Here is a 17,050-nt window from a genome sequence, read left to right as displayed (position 1 = left end):
TTAAATATTACTATTACTTGAGATGCAACAGAAATTACTTCTCAAAAATAAGCAACCCCTAGGAATGATGGAAACAAATTAGCAAGAAAGTTACAGAAAGTATAAAATTAATTCAAAATACTTCAGAATGTTGTTTTGATATGAAATTTAAAATTCTAAAGAGTATGGCATAGAAAACAAACTTGGTTACCAAAGGGGAAAGGGGGGGGAGATAAATTAGGAGTTTGAGATTAACATATACACACTACTATTAACATAGATAACCAACAAGGACCTACTGTATAGCACAGGGAACTATACCCAATATTTTGTAATAACCTGTAAGGAAAAAGAATCTGAAAAAATATATATACATACATAGATATATATACATATATCTGAATCACTTTGCTATACACCTGAAACTAACAACATTGTAGATCAGCTATACTTCAATTAAAAAATTAAAATAAAGTAAAAATAATAAAAAAATAAACAACTCTACTGCATTTTATTAAAACTATTTCCTGCAAAACTTTAAAAATTATATGTATTATCATAATATACTTTTATCAGATATTTTTGATCCTGATATTTATATATTCAGTTATGATATGTATTCAATAAATTCAATTCCCTTTTTTCCCTTTAACATTTCAAAGACATTGATAATACATTTTCAAAAAGATTATTTGGAACAAATATACATCAAATAGACATGTATGTGAGTGAATGATCATACCATCTATAATGCTATTGCTGTGATCCCTCCTATAAGAAAATTATTAATAAAAGAACAATACTTTTATTAATAATAGTGCCAAGTAACATTTTTCCCTGTTAAATGTGGCTTTTACATAGAAAAATGTATGTTGGGTTTTTGTGGTTTTTGTCTTAAAAATATGAAATTAACTGGTGCCATCTAGTGGCAACAAATGTTGCCTCCTCTTGGAGGAGTTCCTGGAGGTTTGATGGACTGGGGAAGCTTAAAGTCAAATGCAGCTCTCAAAACAAGAAGCTTTAAGTTACTTACTGAGTTAAGCATCATTCCCCACCTCACATTTTATCACAGCAGTGGAATTATTTGTTTGAACTCTACCACATTTTCCAATTGTACTGGTGCTGAGGACACAGTGGGATTTCAGGAATCATTTACTGAGTGGCATTTCAACACTTTAATGGAACCATAATAATTAGTGAAATGACAAAATATGGTCATCAGGAGAGAGATGAAGGGAAAAAATCCTGTATAACTAGCCTCTCAGTAATTGAGAGCTGTATTTCTTTTCATCCCGAAGCTGTCTCTGCTTTCCCACCCCAAAGTGTACCTACACCCAGCCATTCGAACACATCACATAGTCTCGGGTTTTTTTCTTAGCACCAATCTCTATCTGAACTTGCTTTGTTCATTCGTTTTTACTTCTTTGCTGTCTGACTAATCCTGCTGTAATAATGTAATCTTTATGAGGACAGGAAATTTTCTGCCACATTCCTCTCGGTATCCTAAAAGCTCAGAACTGTGCCTGGCACAGGGAGGGTCTCAATAAAAATTCATTCAATGACTGAATGAATGATTAAATGGATGAATGTATGCTTTTTTGGGTGTAATTTTTCTGTCCACATGCATGATAGTGGCTAAAAGCAGTAGCATTTCAGAGATTCTTTCCATACTGCATCAGACTGATACTTTAGCAAATATTCGTGCTGTACGCAAAAGCTGAATCTCTCTCTCTCTCTCTCATCCTCTGTCCTTGATAATAACATAAGAAATTTGCCATCTATTCTCTTCTGTCTAGGTGAAAATGGGTACATTGTCTGTTGCTTTCCTACAATTAAGGATTCTGCTAAATATCTCAATAATGCTTTTGAAATAACCTTTTAATTTATATGAAATTGTCTTGGATAGGTCTTTGTTGTGCATTCACCTTATATGATCAGCAGAGTAGAGATAGAACATGAAAAGTTTAGAGATTGATATAGCTCATCATTAGTGACACTGTCTATGATTATGATCAGTTCTTGATGTGAAAGAGTGGAAAGACAATGAAATTCATCATGGAAAACCTATTCTCATCCCTGTTTAGAAATTGGATGAGATAAAAAATTGTAAGTATGTATATAATGTAAAGCATCCCCAGAAAGAAACAAGGATTATTAGGCATCATTATAAATGTGGTGTTATTAATCTGGGTTGTCCCTGCTGGACAAAAGAATTGATCACAATTATGGATCATCTAAAGAAATTGCTTATTAAAAAACTTTATAAAAGCCACAATGGAATTAATTGAGGATGCGAGAAAACACACCATAGAATTAGAAATACGAACAGCTAATAAAATACTTTAAGAAAAATATACATAAACGTCAGAGAGTAGACAGTGTGGTGCTAGAGTTAAATTCAGTCTTTTTCAATAAGCAGTTCCATATGAGATATCTTTAAATGATAGATTTCTTGAATGTCATTCAGTTTTTTCTAATTGCCTATAATTTGCAAATGCAAATTGCTTAAGATTAAAATTTCTGTATTGCATGTTCATTAGAGTACTATGACTCTAGCTACTAATCTCCCTCTTTGCTTCTGGGAAGGTCCAAACAAAACTGAAGTTTAAAGCATTTTAATCTATCATGAGCCATCCTCAGAAGTCCCACTTGCCTTTTCTACATCAGTGCCTTTCTCTAGTGTTCTTTCTGTAGTCTTGCTCTCCTCCCTATAACTTAGGGTATGATATGAGAGGGGTACAGTGAACTACTGATACAGTGAATCTGTGGCAGACACAAGCAATTTCCAGATTGAGATCTAGCAGAGACAGTCTCCCAGTACTTTGTATTGTTTATTAGTTTTTATTTTGCTTCATATTTCCCACTCTCAGGAATTACCTCTTCCCTTGTCTATTGCTATTTCAAGTTTGGCTATTGAATCATTTCTTGACTCTTTCATGTGATAAATTCTTAGCTTAATATAGAGGCAGTGATTCACTAATTTATTGGACAGCCAGATACAGACATAGTAAAAATCAGAAACATTTAATCTGAGATCATTTTAAAGATTACACAATTTAAAAACTTATTCTCCTATTGGCCACTCATCATTTCTTCATTCACGTGACTAGTTTATAAGTACTGCTGTTTTGGGGGCACTTAATATTGGATGACCAAAACCCTAGCCTCAATTTAAAAATGTAATCAGCATGAAAATGGAAGATGTGAAAAACAGACTTGAATATAGTGACAACATTCAAATTACAAGCAATAAATTGTGTTCCTGGCTCACTGACTTGCTATATTAGGTATTATTATAAATAAAAAACATGTATTCTTTGTTCTTAATAGTGGGAAATGAATGCATTTTCATTGGAAACATTTAGAAGACTGACCAATGAATCTCCTAGGCAAGAATAGTTTGCCTTGATGATTTTCTTACCACCAGAAGATTTTCATATAGCATGAAATTTTTAAAACTTAAGAATGTATTTTGCATAATTAATAACTCTTTTAAAAATAATTCTGATAGGATTAAACATTAATTATTCACATGCAGTAACGTTCATTAGGTTCATCGTATTGCTTTTTTAAAGCAACTTGTTCAAATCTACAGCTCTTTGAGGAATGAACATTTTGATTTGAGGACTGGTAGCAAAACAGTACTAATTTTGTCTCTGGGACCCTTCAGGTTTTTGCACAAACCCACCCAGTCCTGCAATGATCATAAGGAGTTAGAAATCAAGAGAGGGTAACACTAGAATATAAAGAAAAATGTAGCATGGATATGAGTCATTCCCAAATAAAAATTTAATATATTTTGAATGTTTGCTTAGAGCATGATTCATTAAACAAGGAAGAAACTTCCCTTCTTTCTACATCTCTCTCTAACATCATGTTACGTCTTACAGATATTTTCATGAATTACTGCTAATACTATGGGTTAAAGCACTATATATAAAGTTTAAATAGAATTTTTATTGTTTGAACTGGCAATCAACTATGTTTTCAGCTTTTTTTCCCCAACTATCTAGAGGCATCTATTACAACTACTTGGTTATAGTCCATTTCAGTTTTTCTGTATATTGGTATTTTTTTCTACATAATTGTGATAATACTCTATGATCACACTTTGGAATTATGATTTTTCCAAGTAACATTAATTTCCTAGTGTGTCTGCCACTTTTGAAATACCTTCTCCTACTGCAGTGTAATATCATAAATATGTGATTTTCTCTTTTGATCAATTAAAGTAAGTATGTTTCCAAATATCAAATTTCATTGTTAAGTATACCTTACTTGATAATGCTTTATTAAAACTGTAATGCATTACTGGATTCAATTTCCAGTCATTTAATGGTGAACATCTATTGGTCTACAGTTCTTCTGTTTTGTACTTCATTCAAGATATTGGTATCAGAAATTTCTTGGAGTTTTAAAAATGAAATAATAAGCTTTTGTTCTTTTTTTCTATGCTAAAGAGCATGAGGCATTTCAGTTCGTTGAAAGTTTGAGAAATTCTCCCATGGTACTATTAAGATATGTGAAAAGTCAGAGATTTTACCTTACTTACAAGCTAACAAGTTAGCTGCCACTGCTTTACAAGAGCGGACAGAAGACTTGAAACTCCTGAGTGAGAGACAGAGGACTATTACTCAGTACACATGGCTGTGTGAGCTTCATGTTTGTAGGTTCCCCTTGGCTCCAAGTGTCATGGGAGTAACGTGAACGTGGTCCAGGCAGATGCTCCATACACAGGGGGTTTTTATCACAGCTAAAGAACCTGGAATGTAGAAAAACCCCAATTTTATAAGTTATCTAGCAAACTTGCCCAGCCTTTGCCCCAGAGGAAGGCATTACATTGTCTATGCAGTAAATTTTGAAAAGATAGTTCCAGATAAAAGCTGTCACAGAAATGTATAAACATCATAGTGAATTGCCTCCCAAAAGATGTTATCTGAGCTTGGTTCTTTTGTGAAGAAAAACATTTCAAAACTTATTCTATATCTTCTTTGGTTTTTACATAATTAATATTTTCTAGTTTTTGTGTCAGTATTTTAAATTTATTTTTTCTAGAAAAGGTCATTTTAATGAGATTTTCAAATTTATCATTAAGTTGTATGAAATAGCAATAGTTTCATCTTTTCTGCTTCTCTAGTTATAATTTTCTCATGTATTAGCCTCTTATTTTTCCTTTTCCTTGATTAGTCTTAATTTTTTGCCTTCTGGTTGTTTTTTCCACAAACTCCAAATTTTCATTTATTTATAAAGATACATTATTTTTGTTTTTAATTCATTAATTTCAGCTTTTTTCTTTATCATTCCATTTGATTGATTTTCATAATTTTATTTTCTATTTCTGTTTCTATTTTTTAGCAACTTGAGTTGAATACTTTTTTGTTTTTCACTCATAATATTCATGTATTCTCTGAATACAACTTTAATATGTAGCATTCTCATTTAATGTTTTTACTTGCACATTGACTTAGTCACAAAGTAGGAAATTTAACTTCCTTGAGACTTTTTGAGGGGGGAAAAAAAGGCAATAAATAAATAAAATAATTATTTATAAGATTTTTTTATTTCCACAGGTTGGGAGCAGAGGGTAGTGGGTATTGTTTAAATTTATGTTAAGGAGGGATGCCAGCAAGATAGTGTAATAGGAATTTTCTACTGTCTTTCCCCAAAGAAACCAATTTTGACAGTCACTAATGGGCAAGAGTACCTTTGTAGAAGTCCAGAGTCCAGGGGAGCATTTCTGGCACAACATCGAGCAAAAAATTCTGAGATAGGGTGAATTGGACAGGGTAAAGGACGAGTTTCATTTTGCATATGTCACCTCTCCCCCAAGGTGGCATAGCTCAGTCAGTGCCGAAGGAGACCCCTTTAGCCTGCAACTTCTGAGATTGCTCTCACTGGGGGAAAGTGAGGGCATATTAGTGAGTGCTTAGCTTCCCCAATGTGCTTAACTTCTTGGCTGTAGGATGCAGCCAAGAGGCCCACTTCTTTCTCACCCCGTCCAGAATACTGATGTGAGCAGCATGACTGAGGTGCAGGGAGAGACAGGTACACAACAGGCAATGCTTGTAACACATCGCAGGGACATGTATCCAACTATATAGATTCCATCATGGATCCTGCCCATTAGACCTGGGGATACTTTACCAGTGGACACTTCCTACTGGTCCATGGGCATCCCTAATGCTGTGAGCACCTCACTCACAGACACTTCCCCCATGGGCAGTAAATGTGAACCTTTGCAGATGGCTATTGAGCATGCACAGAAAGCCAGCCCAACTCCGTGGGATTGAGAGAAAGCACACAAACTTGAGTATTTAGCATTGCCTAGGAAAAGCAAATAGGAAGCTGTCAGCACTCAGCTGGCTTTGCAGACTTAAAAGAAGGCATACAATCTTAAGAATTCCAGTACTCACTGCATACACATGAAGTGGGCTCAGGGCTGAACATGCAAACAGGAGACCCCAATCCATGCCTTTCAGATGCACTCAAAGAAGATAAAAGAATTCCACTCCAAGAGGAAACAAGAAGTGTGGAGCAGATATATCCATAGAAAAGGTCTGAGAAAGTCACGGCATCCTTTGCTGGGCTAACAAATGAAGTTATCTCTCTCCCTAAGCAAGTCAGTAAAGACTAGAAGAGGTGACTATTTTTTCAAATGTAAACAGAGCAACAAAAGCCTTCAAGGAACATTAAAAATTAAGGAAATATGACACTAGTAAAGGAACACAATAATTTTCCAGTAACCTACCCCAAAGAAATGGAGATTTACAATTTGCCTGAAACAGAATTTAATACAGTTGTTTTGAATAGGATCAGTGAGCTACAAGAAAGCACAGAAGGACAGTCCAATGAAATCAGGCAAATAATGCACAAATGAAATGAGAAGTTTAACAGAGATATCAATTGTAAGAAAAAAAGATAGATAATCTGAAACTGAAGAATACAGTGAGTGAAAAAAAAGCAACAGAGCATCAGCAGCAGACTTGATTAAGCAAAAGAAAGAATCTGTGAAGTAGAAGACAGGTCATTTGAAATTATTCAGTCAGAAAGGAGCAAAGAAAAAGAATGACAGAGAATAAAGAAAGCTTAAGAAGCTTGAAAGAAGCTTGAAATATGAGGTACCATCAAGAGAAACAATCTATGCATTATTGGAGTCCGGCAGGAAAGGGAGAAAGGGGCAGAAAGTTTATTAAAAGAAAGGATAAAGAACAAGACCCAATTATATGCTGTCTACAAGAGATTCATTTCACATTTGAACACACACAGACTGAATGGGAAGAGAATTTAAAAAAAAATATTCCATACAAATGTAAACCAAAGAGCAGGGGTAGCTCTACTTGTATAAGACCAAGTAGACTTTAAGTAAAAATGTAACAAGAGTTTTACTTACCTGTAAACAGGTCATTACATAATAATAAAGGGGGCAATTCATCAAAGGGATATAACAATTGTAAATATATATATGCATCTAATATCAAAGCACCTAAATATATTGAGCAAATATACTAACAGACATAAAGGGAGAAATAGACAACAATACAGTGATACTAGGGGACTTTAATACCTCACTTTCAACAGTGGATAAATTATTTAGACAAAAAAATCAATAATGAAACATTAGACTTGAACTACACTTTAGGCCAAAACAGACATGTATAGAACATTACATCAAACAGCAACAGATGACACAGTCTTCTTAAGCAAACACAGCACATACTCTGGAATAGATCATAAATTAGGTCATAAAACAAGTCATAACACATTTTAAAAGGCTGAAATTATACCAAGTATCTTTTCCAAACACAGTTGTATGAAGCTGGAAATTAACAAGAGGAAACTAGAAAATTCACAAATATGTAGAACTTAACATACTCCAAACCAAAGTCAAAGAATAAATCAAATGGGAAATAAAAAATATCTTGAAACAAAAATGGAAACATAATATACCAAATTTATGGGATGCAGTAAAAGCAGTCTTAAGTGGGAAGTTTATAGTAGTAAATGTCTACAAGGTAAAAGAAAGATCTTTCAACCAGCCTAACTCCATACTTCAAGGGACCAGAAAAAGAAGAACAAACTGAACCCAAAATTAGCAGAAGGAAGAAAATAACAGACATAATAGCAGAAGTAAATGAAATAGAGGCTAGAAAACAATAGAAAACATCAATGACACTAAAAACTTTTTTTTTAAAAGATAAACAAGAGTTTAGTTAGACTAAGAAAAAATAAAAAATAAAAGGAACGATTACAACTGATACCACAGAAATACAAAGAATTATAAGAGATTACTGTGAAATATTATGTGTCAACAAATTGGATAACCTTGAAGAATGAATACATTTCTAGAAATATATAACCTACCAAGACTGAACTGTGAAGAAATAGGAAATCTGAACAGATCGATTACTAGTAAGGAGATTGAAGTAATAATCAAAACCTCCCCAACAAAGAAAACCCCAGGATCTTTACTGGTGAGTCCAACCAAACATTTCAGAATTAATACCAATGCTTCTCAAACTTTTCAAAAAAAATTGAAGAAGAGGGAACACTTCCAAACTCATTTCATGAAGCCAGCATTACCCTGATACCAAAGCCAGACAAGGACACTACAAGAAAAAAACCTACAGGCCAATATCCTTAGTAAACACGTGTGCAAAAATCCTCAACAAAATGCTAGCAAACCCAATTTAACAGCACATTAAAAGGACCAAACACATAACCAAGTCATATTTATCCCTGGGATGCAAGGCTAGTTCAACATACACAGATCAATAAATGAATAAATGCAATACAACACATTAACAGAATGAAGGGTAAATATTATATAATAATCTCAACAGATGTAGAAAAAGCATTTGACAAAATTCAACATCCATTCATAATTTTTAAAAACCAGTTAAGTGTAGAAGGAATGTACCTCAACATAGTAAAAGCTGACAGGCCCACAGCTAACATCATTCTTCATCATCTAAAGCTTTCAGCTTTTCCTCTAAGGTCAAGAAGAAGGCAAGGATGTTCACATCACTTCTGTTCAACACAGTACTGGAAGCCCTAGCCAGAGCAATTATGAAGGGAAAAGAAAAATCATCCAACCAGGAAAGGAAGAAATAAAATAGTCTCTGATAGCCACATAGAAAAGAATGAAACTGGACCCCTATTTTACACCACTCAAAAAAATTAACTTGAAATGAATTAAAGTCCTAAATATGAGACTTGAAGCTATAAAACTCCTGGAAAATAAACATAGGAAAAAAATCTCCTTGACACTATTCTTGGGAACAATTTTTTTGCATATAATACCATAAGCATATGAAACAAATGCAAAAGTTAAAAAGTAGGACTGCATCAAACTAAAAAGCTTCTGCACAGCAAATAATCAATACATTGAAAAGGCAGCCTACCAAATGGGAGAAAATATTTGCAAACCATATATCTGATAAGGGGTTAATAGCCAAAATATAAGTAACTCATACAACTCAGTAACAAAATAACAGAAATAATCCAGTTAACAATGGGTGGAGGCTGAGGCAAGATTAAAGGGACCAGAGAAGCTCATCAAGATGAGGAGATCAACCACCTGAGAGGAGATTAAAGGAGTGCAGGCCCCCCCCACACACCCTAATCTTGTCAGAGACCCCACCCTTGAACGATTGTTAGAAAACCCTCATCAGATCCTCTGGGGGTGGCACACACAGTTTTTCGGGGCAGGAGCCCGCTGTGTTCCCCTTGCCTGGCACAGTAATAAAGCTGTCCTTTTCTACTTCACACCCCCTCAAAATGGTGGAGGACCTGAAAAGACATTTTTCCAAAGAATACATACAAATGGCCAGTAGATAAATGAAAAGGTAAAAGTATTCAACATCACTAATCAGGGCAATGCAAATCAAAACCACACTGGGATATCACCTCACATCTGTCAGAATGGCTTTTATCAAAAATGCAAGAAATAAGTTTTGGCCAGGTCGTAGAAAAAAGGGAACCGTTGTACACTGTTGGTGGTTGTCTAAATTGGCATAGCCATTATTGGAAACAGCATGGAGATTCCTCAGAAAATTAAAAGTAGAAATATACAGAAATCCCACTTCTCTGTATATATTAGAAGGAAACAAAATTAGTATTTTGAAGAGATATCTGCACTCCCATATTCATGGTAGCATTATTATTTCCTCAACAGTAACCAAGTTGAGGAAACAGCCTAAGTGTCTGTTAATGGATGAATGGATAAAGAAAATTTGAGAAGTAAATGAGAAAGAAGGAAATCTTGCCATTTGCAACAAGGTGGATAAGCTTAGAGGACACTCTGCTAAGTGAAATAAGCCAGACAGAGAAAGTTAAATACTATATGATCTTACTATTTGTGGGATATTAAAAAATAGAAAAGTTGAACTCATAGGAACAGAGTACAGTAGAATGATGGTTAGCAGAGTTAAGGGGGTGGGTGAAATGGGGGGAGATGCTAGTCAAAGGATACAAGCCTTCAGTTATAAGATCAATAAGTTCTGAGGATCTAATGTATAGAATGGTGACTATAATTACCACTCTATACTTGGATTTTATTGGCACAGTAGATCTTAAGAATTCTTATCATACACACACAAAAAAAGATAGCTATGAGGTGATTGATGTGTTAGTTAACCTGATTGTAGTAATCGTTTCACAATATACCTATATCAGATCATAACATTGTACATTTTAAATGTATATAATTTTATCAATTATACTTCAGTAAAGCAAGAAAAAAATAAATTTCTGTTAAATAGTTTTTGTTTAATTTGTACGGGGTTATCAAATATGATCAATGCAGCTTTTGCTCCATAGATAATGTGTGAGCAAATAAATGAATGAAATGTTCAGTTCAACCTAATTATACTTTTCATGACATAAAAGTTCCTATATTTCAGTGTACTTGAATGTTGCAGTCTATTGGTAGTATGTTGAAATTTTCTACATGAATTAATTTGTGGGTTTTACTTTATATATTTGTATATATAGAAGGTCAAAGTATACAAGCCTTCAGTTATAAGATCAATAAGTTCTGAGGATCTAATGTATAGAATAGCTGTTAAATGATCAGTTTGGTCATAATATTTTGTTTACATAATCATAATTCTCTCCTGTGTATTATTCTAAAGTTAATATTATCAATCCCTGCTCTTCTTGTTAGACTAATCTAATTTTGCATTTTATTATCAACTATTATGGCTTATTTTTTAGATGTGCATTTGTAACCTTTATAGAGCAATATTTAGGATGATTTTCCTTTTTCAGTCTATTCAGATTTAGTAATTTAATTAATTTATATGATAGTTTTATTGATTCTTGCTTCTATCATCTTGCTTAATGCTTTCCATGTTGACACTGCCTTTCTACTTTTGTCATTATTACTTTTTTGGTATATTGATGGTTGTGGTTTGATTTTATTGCCTTTAATAATATAATATGGAGACATTCTACTTTTAATTATATTACTGTTTCAAATTTCCATCTAAATGCGTTCTTATATGACTAATGCAGGTAAACAATGAGAGATAAAACTGAGAATGTAGGTGTGGGATATATCACAAAGACCCAGTTGAAAAGTTTACACTTAATTTGTAAAGCAGTGAGAGACGTGAAGAATTTTCATGGAGTGCAGTGTGCTCAGAGATAGGCTGTAGCAAGACCAATTCAACAGCATTTTGTAGGATGACATGACATGAAATGAAATGAAAGCACAAGTTGCAGATATTTGTTACCAAAAAAGTGTGTTTGTCATCAGGGAAGTGATGAGACACTGATAGAACCGGAAGACTGATGTCAAAATGGGTGTGATATGCAAATAAAAGAACCAGAATTTATAGGAGGTGGTACAATATTGGTTGACTTGAAAAAAATATGGTAACATTTATGGTAAAAAGAACTTTTGATGATTGGCTTGCTGAGAAGATGATCTGTTTTGGACAAGTAGAGACTATGTAAGTGGAAACTGGGGAAGGAGTTGAAATGGAGAAGATTGGTGAGTCAGCTCCTGTGTTGATGATTAAAGACATGGGAGCTTATGAAAACTTTGAAGAGAAGTGTTAGAGAGTATCTGAAGATAGAACCTGGGTGAGCAGGTTGTTTCCTTCTTTCTCATTGCTGTCTGCGGCTCTGAAGGCCAACTAGAGCCCACTCCTCAGAAGTTTGTATCCCATGCTCACAGAGCCTGTCTTCCAGCCCAAAGACACTAGCCTCAGTCAAGAGTCTGAATTTCACCTCCACAGGGATCAACAGTGCCAAACATTGCCAAAGTGTTGAGTCACACGTTCTTAATTTGGCCATTAGGAGAGCATCAGTGGTAGAAAGAGTGGTATCAGTAGATTGATAAGGCCAGAAGATTAAATATAAAGGTGAAAGTAGCCAGAATACTGAAAGAAATTAGAGAAGTCAGCTTTAGAATACTCTTTCAAGAGCTTTGGTAATAAAGGAACTTATGTATTTCTATTTATTTGTTGGCAAATTTCAGATCCCAGGTAAGTTTTCCAGCAAAGGGGAAAGAGACAAGATTGAAGGAGAGATTGTATTATATGTCATATAATGCATTTTTGCTTAAATATTTGGTTCCCATTCCAATTTGTGATGCATTTGAGGAAGAGAATGATGCCTCACTCATGTGAGTACTTCCAGAGTCCATCACAATGTCTAGGACAGAATAAGAATTCAGTATTTGCTGAATTGAAGTCCAAATGAAGTGATGTGACTCCTAAAAGAATCAGTGAAAGAGTGAGATTTGTATTTCAGTTTACTTTGGCAAGAACAGAGAATATTGCTATTCATTCATTCATCCATCCATTTATTTATTCATTTTGAAGTCATGTCTTGAGAGTCAGAATCTGGGTGAGATTCTGAACATGGTAAATATAGAGCAACACCTGCTCTCATTTAGCTTCACTGAGCAGTGGTGAAGAAATAGGTACAAGTAAGTTAAAATAAGGTGCAACAACTGCTTTTCTTGAATTAAGCACAGAATTCTCTGGAACCCACGAAGAAGACCTTGAAGGAAATCTGAGAAAGCTTGCTATGATAATAGCAGAAGTAAGTCTTGGAGGGTGGGAGCAAGTTAGCCAAGGAAAGAATACTTGAAGTAGTGAAAACAATAGGAGGAAAGGCATATCAGCATCAAAAATGGGCAGACATTTAGGGAATTTGAGGTAGTGTATTTATGTTTGGTAAATAATTGATCAAAGAGTAACAAAGCTACCATAGCACCTGAGGAAAATCCCACTAAAATTAGCAGAGACTTCCACTGGTCTGTTGTGGCACATCATTATGGGGCTAATGGGCCACAGGTGGACTGAGACATTGATTCCCATCAGCAGTTAGAGTTGGGAAGGGCCTGAAGTGGCTGAGACTAGGCTCTGAAGACTCTGTCATCAAAGAGCCTTGTCCCAGTGTGGTGAGGTGAATATTGCTTTTTCTTTGTATTCCATGACATATATCAGTGGTTGGCAATCATTGATCACATGTAATCAGTTGGAGAGGAATGAAGGATTTGGATACAGTGGTACCAACTAAGAATTCATTGGTGAAGTGATATGGTTCTAGCAAGACGAAAAGGTGAATTTCCGATTTGTTTTTTAGGTTAATATAGAGAGAACTTGATGGTTATTTGGCCAGATAGTGAGAAAAATTATCCAAATATATATCAAGTTTTTGACTAACAACAGAATGGTTAGTGGTACCAACATCTTTTAAAAAAATATAGAGTATGGACTGAAGAATAGGTTTGAAACTGGATTCAATCAAGTTTGAGATACATTTGGAGGAGCTACTTGGAGTCCAGTGCCCAAGTGCATGTAAGAATCTGGAACCGAAGGAACAAGAGTTTCATTGGCGATATTATTGTGAAAACTATAAGCATATATATTGCATCAGAAACTTCAGGAAATCTTTAATAATACAGGGAAGATTGAGAAGAAAATGAATCTTGAATCTTGGGTTGAGTGATTTTGGATATGGAAAAGGTAGCAAGAATAGAGGAAGCAAAAGGCTCAGAGACTGTAGTCAGAAAAGAAAGTATCAGAGTTTAAAACTCCAGCCATGGTACCATTCTACATGAGGCAAAGTCAGAAGGGTGTCCATGGGTATGAATTTTTAATGGGATATGGAATTGAAGTTAACTAGATTTGAGTAAGTCCATAAACTCTAAGATTAAAATGTTGGATAGGTCATCCAGATAGATATCAATGTAAAACAGAATGATGGGAGAACAAGGGATAGACAGAAGAGAAGGTTGAGTCCCATGGGCCAGAGTCTTCTCTTAGTGTGGGAAAATGACCAGCAAATCATTAAATGACAGTGAAATAGGGTTAGAGAAGGTAGAGGATTATATTCTTTACTCAATGTAAAATTGAAAACAAGGAGTATTTTCACATAAGCATGGAGGAATAATGGTGTGGAAGTAATAATGGAGAGCTAGAATTATTCTAACTGAAACTAGACCCTCTAGTATGTGGGGCCTTGAGAAATTAACATTCTTTCATTCAGACCCAGATTTAGTTAATGTGAACACTTGTTTCCAGAATTGTGTAATGAGAATGAAATGTGACAGGAACTTGTGTGACAATGAATAGTACTTCCAAAGTTCACATTGGAAACGTTTAGACTGGAATAATGGTTTAGTTCAGTAGTCGGTAAATATTGAGTTCCTACTACATAAAATACACTATTTTGGAGTCTGAGGATTATTCAAATAAAGCACAGATCTTAACTCTGAGAAGCATACCAACCTCATAAAGGAGAGAGAATCACGGCAGCATTTTAATAGGTTTTGTTAACCAGAGGCAGAATCAAATGAAGAGAGTCTTAATATACAACTTCTAAATATTGGCAACTTTCCTCTACTTATCAAAAAATGTTTCAAAAACAGAAAGTGAATTACTGAGAGCACCAAGACTTTATATGGTTTTGCTTCACCTATACCATTAATAAAGGCATCAACAAAATTACATTGTATTTTATGTTATTATAAATACATACTTATATATCAGAATCTGTAATCAAAAATTTTAAAAAGATATCACTTATAAAATAGCTAAGCAGTGCTGAATAGCATAACATAGTATTACTTTTATTTTGGTTATACATATAATTAAAAGAACCTCCAATTGTCCTGTCCATCTTCTTTTAAATTTTATGGATTTTAGTTGAGTTGTTACCTTCAGGAAGTTCACCTCATCCTGATTTCAGAAAAAAAAAATGAATTTAATGTTGCATAAATGAGATATCTACAGTATTATAATGGTCATAAGCATAGATCTTATCCTAAAGTGCTCCAGCACAGCCAGGAAACTGTTTTCATTTACTAAGAGTAGATTGCTTTGGGTTGTATAGTCACTGTTTGCAGATGACATGATACTATACATAGAAAATCTTAAAAATGCCACCAGAAAACTACTAGAACTAACCAATGAATTTGGTAAGGTTGCAGGATACAAAATTAATGCACAGAAATCTTTTGCATTCCTATACACTTACAACAAAAGATCAGAAAGAGAAATTAAAGAAGCAATCTCATTTAACATCGCAGCAAAAACAATAAAATACCTAGGAATAAACCTACCTAAGGAGGCTAAAGACCTGTACTCAGAAAACTATAAGACACTGATGAAAGAAATCAAAGATGGCATAAACAGAGGGAGAGGCATACCATGCTCCCGGATTGGAAGAATCAATATTGTGAAAATGACTATACTACCCAGAAAAAGTTTTATTTTTCAAATTTCCTCCTTGCAGTTGGGGAACTTAAACTTAGAGACAGTAAACCAAACTTTCCCATAGTCCCTCAGCTTTTAATTTGCACATCTGGGATTAAAATGGGTGCCCTTTCTGGTACCCCTCCCCAAGTACATTGAAAGCCCTCAGTAAATAGTAAAGCAGTTAGGATATCATTACTGCTTGTCACCAGTCCTGGTGGCCTTACAGTGGCCATTGTTCTTTGGGTACTAGGATCAGTCAAGGTAAATGAAAGCACAATTGGGTTTACAGTAACTTGATAATTAAGTGTCCTTCTGAAGTTAAAAAGTAGGCAGAATACTAGCAATGTATCAAGGCTTTCTAAAATGTCCATTAGTAAATGAGGCTTATGGTCACCAGGAACTCTTTACTCAGACATACAGAACAAGAGTCTCTTCCAATTTCAGCTCATTCTTGTTGCAACGCCATACCCACCATCTGTGTGATGGGAGACAGGCAGGTTGTGTATATTGGGGAGGGGATATTATGAGGAGTGATGAGGTAAGTAAATATAGTACCATAGTTGGCACTTCTAACGTTTGTATGCTTGGCTTGTGACATCTTGGCACGTGGTGGCATTTACCTTTAATTCCAGGAGTTAGGAAAAAAACTGCACAGTCAGAGGGCACAGTCCCCACAGACTGCCCTCTCTTCATACATCAGCCACAAGTTTGAGGGTCCTCAGGACCACTCTTACTTCAAACCAGCTGGCTACAAATTCAGGGGGTCCCCACAACCACCAGCAGGTTCAGTGATTTGCTAGAAGCTCACGGAATTCAGGAAAGCTCTTGTCTTAGTTCCTCCATGCTGCTATAACAAAATGCCACAGACTGAGTAGCTTTCTAAAGAACAGAAATTTATTTCTCACAGTTCTGGAGGCTGGAAGTCCAAGATCAAGGTGAGACCTCTCGTCCGAGTCCCAGACTTCTCGTTTTTAACTTCACCTGGTAGGAAGGGACTCGGGGTCTCCCTGGAGCCTCTTTTTAGAAAGCACTAATCCCATTCCTGAGGATCTCACCCTCATGACTTAAGCTCCTCCCAAACGCCCCACATGGCCCACCAAGCAAATAGTTTTCTCCACCTGATGAAGGTAACACTTTGAATTCAAAACCTTTCCTTAATGCAATCATATGAATAGATTTGGCCCAATCCAACCTTATTTTCTTACATTCTGATCAAACACCTTTAGAATACATTCACATATATATATATTTCATATATATAATATACATATATATGAATGTATATTATATATATGTATTCCCCAGACTTTTGTTCATGCAAATTGGTAAAAATCTTGCAATTCTTTTGATGTATG

General features: G+C 34.9%; 1 protein-coding gene across 1 annotated transcript in view; it reads left to right on the top strand.

Annotated features, from left to right (window-relative positions):
• Positions 1-17,050, top strand: part of CCDC178 (coiled-coil domain containing 178) — a gene marked incomplete at both ends in the record, with an annotated part of 366,144 nt that overhangs the window by 120,281 nt on the left and 228,813 nt on the right. The gene's annotated exons all lie outside the window — the stretch shown is intronic.

This window comes from Mesoplodon mirus, assembly GCF_964341445.2.
Source record: "Mesoplodon mirus genome assembly, chromosome: 13".
Taxonomy (NCBI): Eukaryota; Metazoa; Chordata; class Mammalia; order Artiodactyla; family Ziphiidae; genus Mesoplodon; species Mesoplodon mirus.
This window is presented reverse-complemented; position numbering and strand designations above follow the sequence as displayed.